This window comes from Silene latifolia, chromosome 6 (assembly GCF_048544455.1).
Source record: "Silene latifolia isolate original U9 population chromosome 6, ASM4854445v1, whole genome shotgun sequence".
Lineage (NCBI taxonomy): Eukaryota > Viridiplantae > Streptophyta > Magnoliopsida > Caryophyllales > Caryophyllaceae > Silene > Silene latifolia.
The window spans coordinates 56,477,802-56,490,124 of NC_133531.1; the positions used below are offsets into that span (position 1 = coordinate 56,477,802).

Consider the following 12,323-nt stretch of genomic DNA (forward strand, 5'->3'; position numbering starts at 1 on the left):
AATATGCAACTACATGCTATGATGCAACTAATATAAACATCCTAATGCAAGTGATTCTATCAACTAATATGACATATAAACTAAATGCAAGTCCTAAGTTCACATTGTTTTACCGCATTAATCAAAATAAAGCCACATAGTCATTAACATAAAGAGGAAAAAGGAGATTGGAAAGATCATACCATGCGGTCTTCATTATCCTCATGTCTCGGATGTGGCGTAGTCAATCAATTTGAACAAGGATAGAACAAACACAATATATACAAAACAATATATACACAAGACTATAAAAGGAAATAAACATGTTTTTGGGTTTTTAATTTTCAAATTTGTATGATTTTCGAAATTTTTCAATTTTTTTGGATTTTTGAATAAGAGTTAAATGTTAGAATTCCCATCCCCACACTAATATGGGCATTGTCCTCAATGGCCAAAATGATGGAAATTATGCAAAGATGATGCATGATTTCTACACTAAATGCAATCTACACTAAGCTATACTACATGATGCATGGTTTTTGTTATGACGGAGAGGATAATTTAGATTACCTCCCGTTGTGTATGCATTAACTTCCCCAAACCGAGTGAGACACTATTGCTAATGTCTTAAGGATGGGTGTAGTTCATGCACATACTATGCAATGCATGAAACTAATTTGTCATTTTGGATTTTGAAAGCGGGAACAATAAAATGAGAACACCTCAATGGTACCGAGGTGTGAGTCCTCTATGGTGCTAGGACTACTCCAACAATGATCAAGAAAAATAATTAAAACAAAGAGAGAAATAGACAAACCATGAGAGGGTAGGAGCCTCCAAGGCTTGCTAATCTTCCATCATATCATCACCATCATCACTTTCCTCATTAGAAGTGGTCTCATTGCCACTTCCCTCTTCATTTGCTTCTTCACTTTCTTCCTCATCTTGCTCATCATCTTGCTCACCATCCTTCTCTCCTTCTTCACTTGCTTCCTCATCAATGTTATCATCAACTTCTTCATTACCAACAACCTCATTGTCACCCGAAACGACCCTAGATGCACCCGGAAATAGGACTTCTCTATCCGCCCAACTAGGCAAAGGACATGATGGATCAAGTAGTCCTTGCCTAGCTAAGTGTAGGAGGGGTGGATATTGAGCCAAGTAAGCATTTTTCCGATCCTCAAAGGCTTGCTTGTGCATTGCTTGCATGAGAAGAGTCAAATAATCATTTCTAGCTTCAACTCCTTCCGGCTTGAACTCTTGATACTCAAAGGGGTAAGGTGGTATGACAATGGAAGAGGAGGGCATTTCAAGTTCACCCTTTTGTTGTTGGATAATATACTCGGCTTCTTTAGAAAGGGGAAGTAGATAATTTGTCCGGTGGACACTTAGACGACAAATCTTTGAAGGCAAAGTAAACGATTTAACTTCACTAGTGAGCCATCCATACTTGGTGTCAAGAGGGTTATGGGCAACCCACTTGTACTTGTTTATCATAGTATGCATATCGACAAGATGACCACCCTCCTTTGCTTCATACTTGCTATCCTTGTTGAAGTTAGGATCAAAGTATTTGGCTAGGATAGTGACTAAGCCGCCATTGACAATAACGGTAGTGCCTTTCTTCCCACAATCAATGTTGAGCCATCTATCTACCAAAAGCCTTAAAGAGTTGAAAGGCTTGGTGTGTACTCTCCCAATATTCAAAGCCGATTCAAGAAGAATAAAATCAAGTTTGGTGAAATGGTTGGTATCTTTCCTTGCGATAATGGTGTTTCCTATGACCTTGTGCCATACTCTTATGCCCGGATGGTGGACCAAAAGAGCACGACTCGCATGAAAATCCTCAAATTTCCTTCCGGAAATTGCCTCCCAAAGAGGGTCGGGGTCATACTTTCCATAATTCTTGAAATAACTCGGTTCATCACTAAGACCCAAAATTTCACCCAATTCCCTAAAGGAAATGCATCTACTAACATTAGCTAGACGAAACTCGAGATTTTCCCTAGTCTCAACTTTGGTGACTTTCAAAGAACTCAAAAACTCCAAGGTAAGGGAGGGGTATGTCAATTCCTTTGTTTCAAACAATTTCTTCAACCCCATTGCTTTGACAAAGGCTCTAGTTTGCTCAAGGACACCTAATTTATCTAAGGTATCTTCACAAATAAATTTGGTGGATTGAAATGATTTCCTAGCAAACTTGGCAAAAGTATCTCTATGGGTTTTGGAAATAAAAGTTACCTCCGGATAATGCAAAAGTTGATCGATTTCCGGAGTAGAAGATGTTGTTGCTCCCATAGAAGGTTGTTGTTGTTGTTGCACTTCCAAGTTTGGGGTTGCTACCACCATAGCCAATGCTTTCTTTGCTTGAAGAGCCTTTTGCCTTTGTGAAAGTGTCTTTGGTGCCTTTGTTGCCTTTGTTGCCTTTGTTGCTCCCTTAGTCCTTGCCATTGATGAATTAACCAAGAAAAGAATGAAAAATCTTCAATTTTTAGTGTACCCAAATCGATTTAAAGGTGAAAGGCTTTGCCTTTATGAATTCAAAAATCGACTCAAAGGTTGAAGATTTTGTGCTTGGTTTTGATTTTTATTGAAGAAGGAGTGATTAATTTGTTGTTAGAAGGATGATTTGATTTGATTTTGGTGAATGTAGTTGAGGAATTTTGTTTTTGTGATGGAGAGGATGAGGGTTTTGATGTTTTGAAGTAGTGTTATGAATGAATGAGTGAATGAATGAAGGTGGGAGGGATTTTATAAAGACCGAAAAATTCGAACTGCAGGGGCAATCCGTGCGGTTTCTGTCCAATACGGGCGGATTCTGCACTTTCTGGGTTTGATAAAACTCGCCTAAAGACGGGCGTATTCAAGGGAAGACGCTCGGATTCGCTGACACGGGACGGGCGGATTCTTCAGAAGACGGACGGATTTCAGTCCAGGAATTTTTCTTGTTTTCCTCAGCAGAGAAGACGGGCGTCTTCTTCACAAGATGGACGGATTTCCAGAGACGGGCGGATTGCCGTTCAGGACGCCCGGATTCTCTTACAGTCAAAAATATTTCAAAATTGCATCTCATAGGGACGTGCGTCTTCTGCCCAGTACGCTCGGATTGCATGAAAACGGGTGGATTCTCTTGAATCCGCTCGGATTCTACCCCTTTGTACCCGGATTCAGTTCCATCCGTGTACAATACATTTCCCTTACCATTCTTCCATTCTTCTTCATATCTCGTGTTCTTCATTGTGGGGGCATTACTAGGCAAGGATAGCCTAGACAATTGTCATCCCCACACTAAGGTAAAGCACTACACATCAATTGAAATTGTTAGTCCCTCCCTCACTTCTCTCAAACATGACAATTATCTTGATCAAAGTAAATAAAAATCCAAAGATGACAAAAATGCAATACAAGAATTGAAATGCGAGTTAGGGAGTTAGAAATATTTACAAATGGTGGTTTAGGGAGGACTCCACCAAACTCTCATTCTTGATGAGATGTCAAGGGGGCATGTTCAAGGTGTTGTTGATGTTGCTCAACACCTTGAAGAAATAATCAAAAGCTTGTTCGTTATCATGGTAGAGGTCTTCAATAGTCCTTTGCCCTTGTTGTTGGTCTTGATCGATGGCATTACCAATGTAGGAATTAAAAATCCCTTCAAATTCGTCGTCCCAAAGACCACAAACTTCATTAAGTTGGTCATTGAAAATTTCTTGATTTGATGGAGACAACTCTCCCAATTTCTTCTCTTGGCCAATGAGGCCATCCTCTTCTTCTTTGCTTGATTTTGATGAGCTTTGCAAGCTCTCCTTGTCATAATTCACTTGCTCTTTGAAAGGAGCATCTTCAATTTTCTTCTTCCATTGGAGTTCCGATTTCTTCCTCTCATCCTTTCGGCTATAATGATCAATCATGAAACACAGGTCATGCAAACGAGGAGCCCTCATAGTCTTATCAAGATTAAAGGTTATTCTTTCATCTCCCACTTCTAGAGTGAGCTCACCATGTTTCACATCAATCACCGCACCCGCGGTGTGTAGGAAAGGTCTTCCTAGAATGATCGGAATGTTGGAATCTTCCTCCATATCAACAATGACAAAGTCCACCGGGATGAAAAACTTCCCAATTCGCATGGGGACATCTTCCCATATCCCTAATGGTGTCTTCGTCGATCTATCGGCCATTTGGAGTGTGATATTGGTGCATTTAAGCTCTCCCATCCCCAACCTTTTACTCACCGAGTACGGCATGACACTCACACTAGCCCCTAGATCACATAAGGCTTTGTTGATCGTTGTGTCGCCAATGGTACACGGTATTGAGAAGCTTCCCGGATCCTTTAGTTTTGGAGGTGAACTCCCTTGAAGTATTGCACTACTCACCTTGGTGAAGGCGATAGTCTCAAGTTTCCGGATTGACTTCTTCTTTGTGAGGATATCTTTCATGTATTTCGCATGGGCCGGCACGTGATTTATTAATTCCGTGAAAGGAATCGAGACTTCCAAATTCTTGACAATTTCCATAAACTTTCCAAGTTGATCATCAAATTTGGGCTTGGCTTGACGACTTGGAAAAGGAAGTCTAATCACAACGGGCTCTTTCTCCTTGACCTTGTCTTCATTTTTATTTGAACTTTCTTCCTTTGATGATTCTCCATCTTTGGAGTTTTGCACAATTTCTTCCTTATCACTAGCTTCCACAATTTCATCCTCAACTTGCTTCTTCGGTGCTTCATACCTTGTACCACTTCTCAAGTGAATGGCACTAACCGTTTCATGTCTTGGGGGATTACTTTGAGGTGGTAATTGCCCCTTTTGTCTTTGTGAGCTTGAAGATGCTAGTTGAGTCAATTGGGTTTCCAACATCTTGGTGTGAGCTAGGATGTTGTTGATGGTGGTTTCCTTTGCTTGGCTATCTTTTTGCATTTGAGTGAAAAATTCTTGTTGATTCTTTTGCATTTGGAGGACCGCTTTTTGGACATCAAAACCTTGGTCATTTGAGTGATTGTATGGATTTTGATTTTGGTAACCTTGGTTTTGATTGTAAAAGGGTCTTTGATTTTGGTTTCTCATGGGTGGTGGAGTGTATGTTGTTTGAGGGTTTTGAACATTTTGGCTTTTGTATGAGAGATTTGGATGGAATTTGGTGTTTTCATTGTAATAGTTGGAATAAGGGGTACCACTCTTGTATGCTTGGAAAGCATTCACTTGTTCATTTGTTCCCCTACATTCACTTTGGTCATGTCCTAAATTTCCACAATTATCACATATCCCACTTGGGATTGATGAAGATGCCGTCATGGCATTAACATGATGCTTTGGTGATTTTGAGACTTCTTCAAGTCTAGCCATAGCTTTTTCAAACTTCAAATTGATTGTGTCAATATGAGCACTAAGTTGAGCACCCAATTGAGTAACGGAGTCCACTTCATGCTTTCCTCCTCTACTAGCCTTGCGAGGTCTACTATATTGTGAGTTATGGACCGCCATTTCCTCAATCTTGTTCCATGTTTGATTGTCATCAACTTCGGTGAACATTCCATTTGATCCCATGTTGAGAATGTTCCTTGAATCTTCATATAAACCATTCCAAAATTGTTGTACCAAGAACCATTCGCTAAGTCCATGGTGAGGACATGAGCGACAAATTCCCTTGAACCGCTCCCAAGCTTCATACAAAGATTCTTCATCCCTTTGCTTAAAACCCGTTATTTTAGCTCTTAGCATGTTAGTCTTTTCCGGTGGGTAGAATTTTTTGTAGAAAGCTAGAGCCAACTTCTTCCAAGAATCTATTCCGAGAGCGGCCTTATCAATTCCCTTCAACCATTGCTTCGCGGTGCCAATTAGAGAAAAAGGAAATAAGACCCATCGAATTTGGTCTTGAGTTACACCGGTTTGAGAAATCGCATCACAATAGTCGCAAAAGGTTTCCATATGAGAATGAGGGTCTTCACTAGGCATCCCCCCAAATTGGCTCCTTTCGACTAATTGTATAAAGGCGGATTTGGCAATAAAATTTCCGGTTAGATGTTGTGGTGTAGGAGTACCATTGGGTAGGTTCTCCTCGGTGGGTACGGAATGTGACGAGAATTTAGGCATTGTAGGTTGATTTTGTGGGGTATTGTGTAATGGGTTCTCCTCTCCTTCTATTGCAAAAGGGTTGATGAACTCAATAGTTGGTTGAATAACTTCACTAATACCTCTCAAATTCCTCCTAGCAAGTCTCCTATTGTTCGTCAAGGTTCTTTCAATTTCACGGTCAAAAGGTAACAAATCACCTTGTGACCTTCTAGACATGCAAAATATCAAACAACTCGAAAACAATTAGAACAAACCTTGAGGAGTTTTACTTCCCCAAGGCGAAGAAAGACACAACTAATAACAATAAAAAGAAATCTAAGTCAAACAAACACCGTCCCCGGCAACGGCGCCATTTTTGATCGGTCCGTTTCGTGTTCACAATTAAAGGTGTGGTCGTTGGGTCACGTCCGAATCAAAACACAATTTATAACTTCACAAACAACTCTATAATTAGTGAAGAGGCAAGTAAAGGTCGGATCCCAAGGGACGGGTATTGAAATGAGATTTCTATTGAAACTAGTGGTGTCTTAGGGGTGTCACAATTTGGGTTGATGTAGAAGGTCACTAACTGAAATAGCAATGAAAATAAACAAGCAAGATGAATTAAAAGTGGTGTAAACAATTGATTAAAAATCACTAGGGTGTCATGGGATCATAGGGGAATCATGGGAATTGATCATACAAACATGTTCTCAAATTATAAGCAAGCAATTATTGTTGTGATGGATTGAGTTGGGTTATGTCTTACAATCCTAGGAAAGTTTGGGTCCCGAAGCCGAATCGATTAGATTGTACAACACCTACAAGTCGACTTAATCTTCCCTACTCAACAACATGCATGGTCTAATGAGACTCGAGTTGGGTTATGTCTTACAAGTCTCATTGAAAAGATAGGAGATGGTGGTAAATGCAAGGATTCATAGGCTTAGCATTTCATCAAATATAACATGTGCATGAGTTGAGATCAAAACAAGCAAGCAAATAAAACATGAAAGCATATTAATTTAAGCATGAATCATTCCCCATGTTGGTTTCCCCTAATCACCCATTAACCCTAGCTAAGAGACTACTCACTCATTATCATGTTGATCATGCTAGCAAGGTTGTCAATCATACCAACAAAATGAAACATGATGAATAAATGAAAGTAATTAACAATAATTAAAAAGGGATTAAGAGAATTATACCTACTAATGATTCCAATAATAAAGCAAAGATAAAAGAAGTACTTGATGCTTGATTGAGAGGTTGTCAATCTCCCAATAATAACCCAAATAATCTTCAATTACCCAAAATAAAAGATGAACAAAAGAGAGATTAAGGAAATAAAACTTGTATTAGAACTTGATTAATTGTTGATTACAAAACTAAAGTGAGATTTGATTGATATTAACTACTCTAATTATTGATAAGAAGAACATGCTCTTCTAATTAGACTAATGGGGTATTTATAGTGGAAATTAGGGGGATGCATTAGGGTTAACTAAGGGCTAAACTAGTAATTACACTTTTTAGATTGAGCAGGGAGGAGCCGGTATTTTCCGAAGGAAGGGCTTCTTTCTTTGTAGCTTGGAGAAGACGAAAATGCGCTGTAGAGGAATCCGAGCGGATCAGGGTCGGGACGGGCGGATTCTGGCGATGGAACCCGAGCGGATTCAAGAGAATCCGGGCGGATTGTGGTGGCTAAACCCGAGCGTCTTGGTGGAAAACCGCACGGATTGTGCAGGTGGAGGACGGCCGGATTGTAGACAATCCGCACGGATTGTGCCTCAGCAAGACTTCTTCTTCTTTTCTTCCCTTTTCTTCATAAATTCCTTGGGGATTTCCTTGGGGACTCACGGATCCTTTCTCAACATTGCTCATCTACTATCATATGTACAAAGGCCTTCTAATCTTGTCTCTCCTTGATGCTTGGTCATTGGATTCGATCAATTTAGTCTCGTTTTGCCATGAAAATGCAAGATTCTTACTCCTTTCCTACCAAGGGATCAAAATATCAAAGAATATCCAAAACAAAGAACTAAAGATAATAAATGACCCAAATATGCACTAAAAAGCATGGGAACAAGGCTAATTCGGGGGCTAAATATGCGCTAATTATGGTCACATCAGTTAGGGTTTGCTCGATAGTAATAGATGGTTGTATGATGATTATAGGCTCTGCTTGATTGCTGGATATGTCGTATGTTGGCATGGATTGGTTGCAGTTGCTTAAAGGTAGGTTCGCCTACTCAGTTTATGTAGATGGTCTAGTGTGTCGGTTGTTGTGGTTGTATTGTGGTTGTTGTGTGTGGTCGTATTCGTATTGACGGTTGTTGCTGTTGTATTGTGATTATGATTGTTTGTCTCTGGTTCTCGAGATGCGTTATCGGCTGAGTGGAGTCACTTGCGGGAGTGGCTTCACGCCCTAGTTTCGCCCTCCGTGGAACCCGCCACGGGAGGGGATGTGCACATTAATGGGACAGGGTTATCGCTCGGTATGATGAGCGGGGATTTGGTGGGTACGGCTGCGGTCCCCCACTGGCAGGGCTGGTCCAGTGGACAGTCGGTGACGGAGATTGATTGGTGTGGGTGTGCTTGTGTGTGATCGATTGTGTTGTGTTGAATTGTTAGGTGTCGTTGGCTTTATTGTATCTTGTCTCAGTATTGACCTTGTGTGGTTGTCTTGTTGTTTTATATGTCTGCCGTGATCCCTTATGGTGAGCAGTCTGTCTTAGCAGGTGTTGATATCGTTGATAGCTGGAGTCCGGGCAGGGATGAGTCTTCACGAGATTTGATAGTTGTAGCGAGTAGTCTTTGAGTTGTATCTTTCATATTGTCAGTTGGTTTTAAATCACTTGTAAAATAACATAATAGTTCTTTTATCGACATTTGATCATTACTGTCCTCGGGCAACCGAGATGGTAATGCCCTTATATGCTAAGGAAGGCCTAGTTAAGGCTCCTCTGGATATGGGGGTGTTACAGCAGTCCTCACATGAGTGGACCTATGATGGCAAACAAAATCACGCGGCTAGGATATTACTGGACGACGGTGGAGTCACATTGTATTAAATACGTTAGACATTGCCATAATTGCCAGATCTTCAGGAATGTGCAACATGTTCCTCCCTCAATGCTTTACACCATGACATCTCCTTGGCCATTTTCCTCTTGGGGAATAGACGTCATTGGGAAGATCACTCCAGCTGGAACAGGAGGTCACTATTTCATTTTGGTAGCTATCGACTATTTTACTAAATGGGTCGAAACAACATCCTACACTGCTCTTACAGCTAAACATGTGGCCAAGTTCATACAAACCAATATCATCTGTCGATATGGTTGCCCACATAAGATCATCAGTGACAACGGATCACATTTCCAGGCTGAAGCCGCACAACTGCTAGCCAAAGACAAAATTAAGCACCACCATTCCTCGCCTTATAGACCCCAAACTAACGACGCGGTGGAGGCAGTGATACTGTCGTTTCGTACCAAAAATAAAATACCTAAGTACTACTAACAGAAGTCAGCGGTAAGTAGGGTCGATCTCCACAGGGAGGCGGTGTACTATCTACTTGTCTATTTATCTGTCTAATGTCACAATGCTGGGGGTTTGATTGATTTGGACTAACTAAACTACTGAAGCTAAAAGCAAGAGAAAAGGGGTAAAGGAAATTAACAATAAGAGAAAGGAAATATGCTAGGAGTCGGTCCACCGTGGTAGCTATACTATCGGGTATACTGAGGCGATTAAACTATTGATAAGAAGAGCTATGGTCATCACCTTTCGGTCCTTAAACCGCCCTAGAGCGTAAATAGCTTAGCTTTCGCCCTCACTACAATACCCTATTGTAATTAAGCAAGCCTTCCCTTCCAATCTTTCGATCCAGGTCGGGGTTAACTACTTTTATAAATTGGTCTCCTGCATGCATACATTCAACCTAATAACAATTATATTGCCTAATACAATTCTTATCGCAAGGCTAATCTATTCAAGTCAATTATAACATGTTGCTACCACGGCTTCCCTAATCCTAACATATTAAGGGGAATTAGCTAGACATGGAATAAGTAAGAACAAGAAATAAAGAAGAAGGAATGATAAACATTAAATTAAAGAGAGAAAAGGAAAGAAAGAATTACTGAAATTAATCCGGAAATTGAGAACAAAGTAACAGTGACAATGTATGTGGGATGATAAGAGAGGAGAAGAGAAGAAAAGAGAGAAGAGTTTAAATGACATCCTAAGTTTCCTATTTATAAGAAAATAGGATTTGCTAAACCTAATTGACGGAAATTAACTAAAAATTCCAAGCCCATAGCGAAATCCACTCGATCGAGTGGAATAAAACCACTCGATCGAGTAACTAAAGCTTAAACCACTCGATCGAGTAGAAAATCTACTCGATCGAGTAAACCATAAATTGAATCTACTCGATCGAGTAGAAAAAGGACTCGATCGACCAAAATTCTACTCGATCGAGTACTTTCCAGCAACAGTTCTCAGCTTTGCGCACTGAACTTCAAACGGCTGCCATTTCTTCGTTACTTGGCCAAACATGGTGATTCCGGTGGCATTGGAAATCTAAGAGGACAAGCTTTCAGCTCCAATTGGAATCAGCTGAATATCTATTGTAAAACTCGAGATATAGCTCTTCAAAGTAGGCACTAGCAATTTGAAGTTCTTCCTTTGCTCGCCTAGCTATCTTACTCCTTTGCGCATCTCAAAATAGCAACATTTCCCGCTCCAAATTATCTCATCCTCCAAATGCATGCAAAACAGACGGTAAATGGCTTGATTTCACAACTTTCTGGTCCATTCCTGCAATTAAGACAAAATAAACCAAAGTAGCATATTCGGGGCATTTCGTAGCAATAAACTACGATATTAGCATAGAAATACGTGCATAAATAGGCCAAAAAGACTATATAAAATGCACGTATCAAATCTCCCCAAACCAAACCTTTACTCGTCCTCGAGTAAACTAAATGCAACTAAAGGAACGGAAAAGATAACTCAGAGCTAGCTACAAATGCCCACTTAAACCAATTTTAATGCAAGCAAACTAACACTTATAGCTAACAGTCAGATGCAAACGAGTTGTAAGATGTTCATAATAAAGCTGAACCGTCGACCTTGCAAGACCTTTAATAATGGACTCTCACGGGTCACTCTTCCCTCATGAAGCAAAGGGTGAACATATATGTATAAGAGAGAAAGAAAAATAGTCGCTCACCTAAACTACGACCCACATAAACATGCATGCAACTAATATGATAGACAATTCTAGCTACCGTACACACATTCCAACCAAACAAGGTCACACATCAGCCGAGGGCTTACAAAAATATGGTAAAGTGAGGCAATGGGTAAGAAAAGGCAAAACATTTATGAGAATGTGGAGGTATAGGCGGCCAAGCTAGTACCTAAACAAAACCATATATCGACATCCGTTTCCAACTCAATTTCGAAATTAAGCACAGTGCCCTTCATTTGGCACAAAACTCACCAAACCAAACTGAAAATACTCCTCAAAAGATACAAATAAAGCATAGGAGCGAAACCGACTAATCAAACAACATCTTTTTTTTTCTTCTTTTCTGATTTTTTTTCGGTTTCTTTCTTCACATTCTTTTTCTGAATTCTTTTTTCATTTTTCAATTCTTTTTTTTTCTTTTTCACGTTTTTTTTTTCATCAACCTCCTTTTCTTCATAAATTACCAACTCCGAATCAATAGATACAAGCCAAACTTGATACAATAGACAATATACCGCAGAACAATCTAAACTAGCTTGACAAGGCAGGCTAAATTTGGAATGTAGCTAAAGGGTCAACAGGCAAATTTGGCTAATGTGGAGTTTGAAGGAAATGTAGATTCATATACATACTAACATACTCTTATATGTCAAAATTAATATGTCATAAAATTAAATACGGATTTTATGCATGCAAACAATATAATAAAAGAGAAGAAATCATATCCTTACATTGAAATTTCGGTTCAAATGGGCACAAAAGAAATCTCCTTTTCTTTTGTTCTTGAGCTTTCCTTTAATGGAAGAACAAGATCCAAGTGTAGGATCTCTCCTTAGGAATAATACCCAAAGCTTAACTCTTAATCTAATTAATATTATTTGAACTAGTATAATATTAATCTCATGAAAAATGAACCAAAAATTTGTTTGGTTTAGACTCCTAAAACCGGGTAGGAGATGTGGAGAGGAAGAGTATTTTTTTTTATCTCTCTAAAAATAATTTTACATGGTTGAATGAATAATAAT

The 12,323-nt window shown here is 39.6% G+C and overlaps 1 non-coding gene across 1 annotated transcript; it reads left to right on the plus strand.

Moving 5' to 3' along the window:
* The first annotated feature begins 5,595 nt into the window (after positions 1 to 5,595).
* On the plus strand, positions 5,596 to 5,702 carry LOC141589069 (small nucleolar RNA R71). The gene has a single exon (XR_012520023.1). It is a non-coding gene; the product is annotated as a small nucleolar RNA R71 (small nucleolar RNA).
* Positions 5,703 to 12,323: the final 6,621 nt, after the last annotated feature.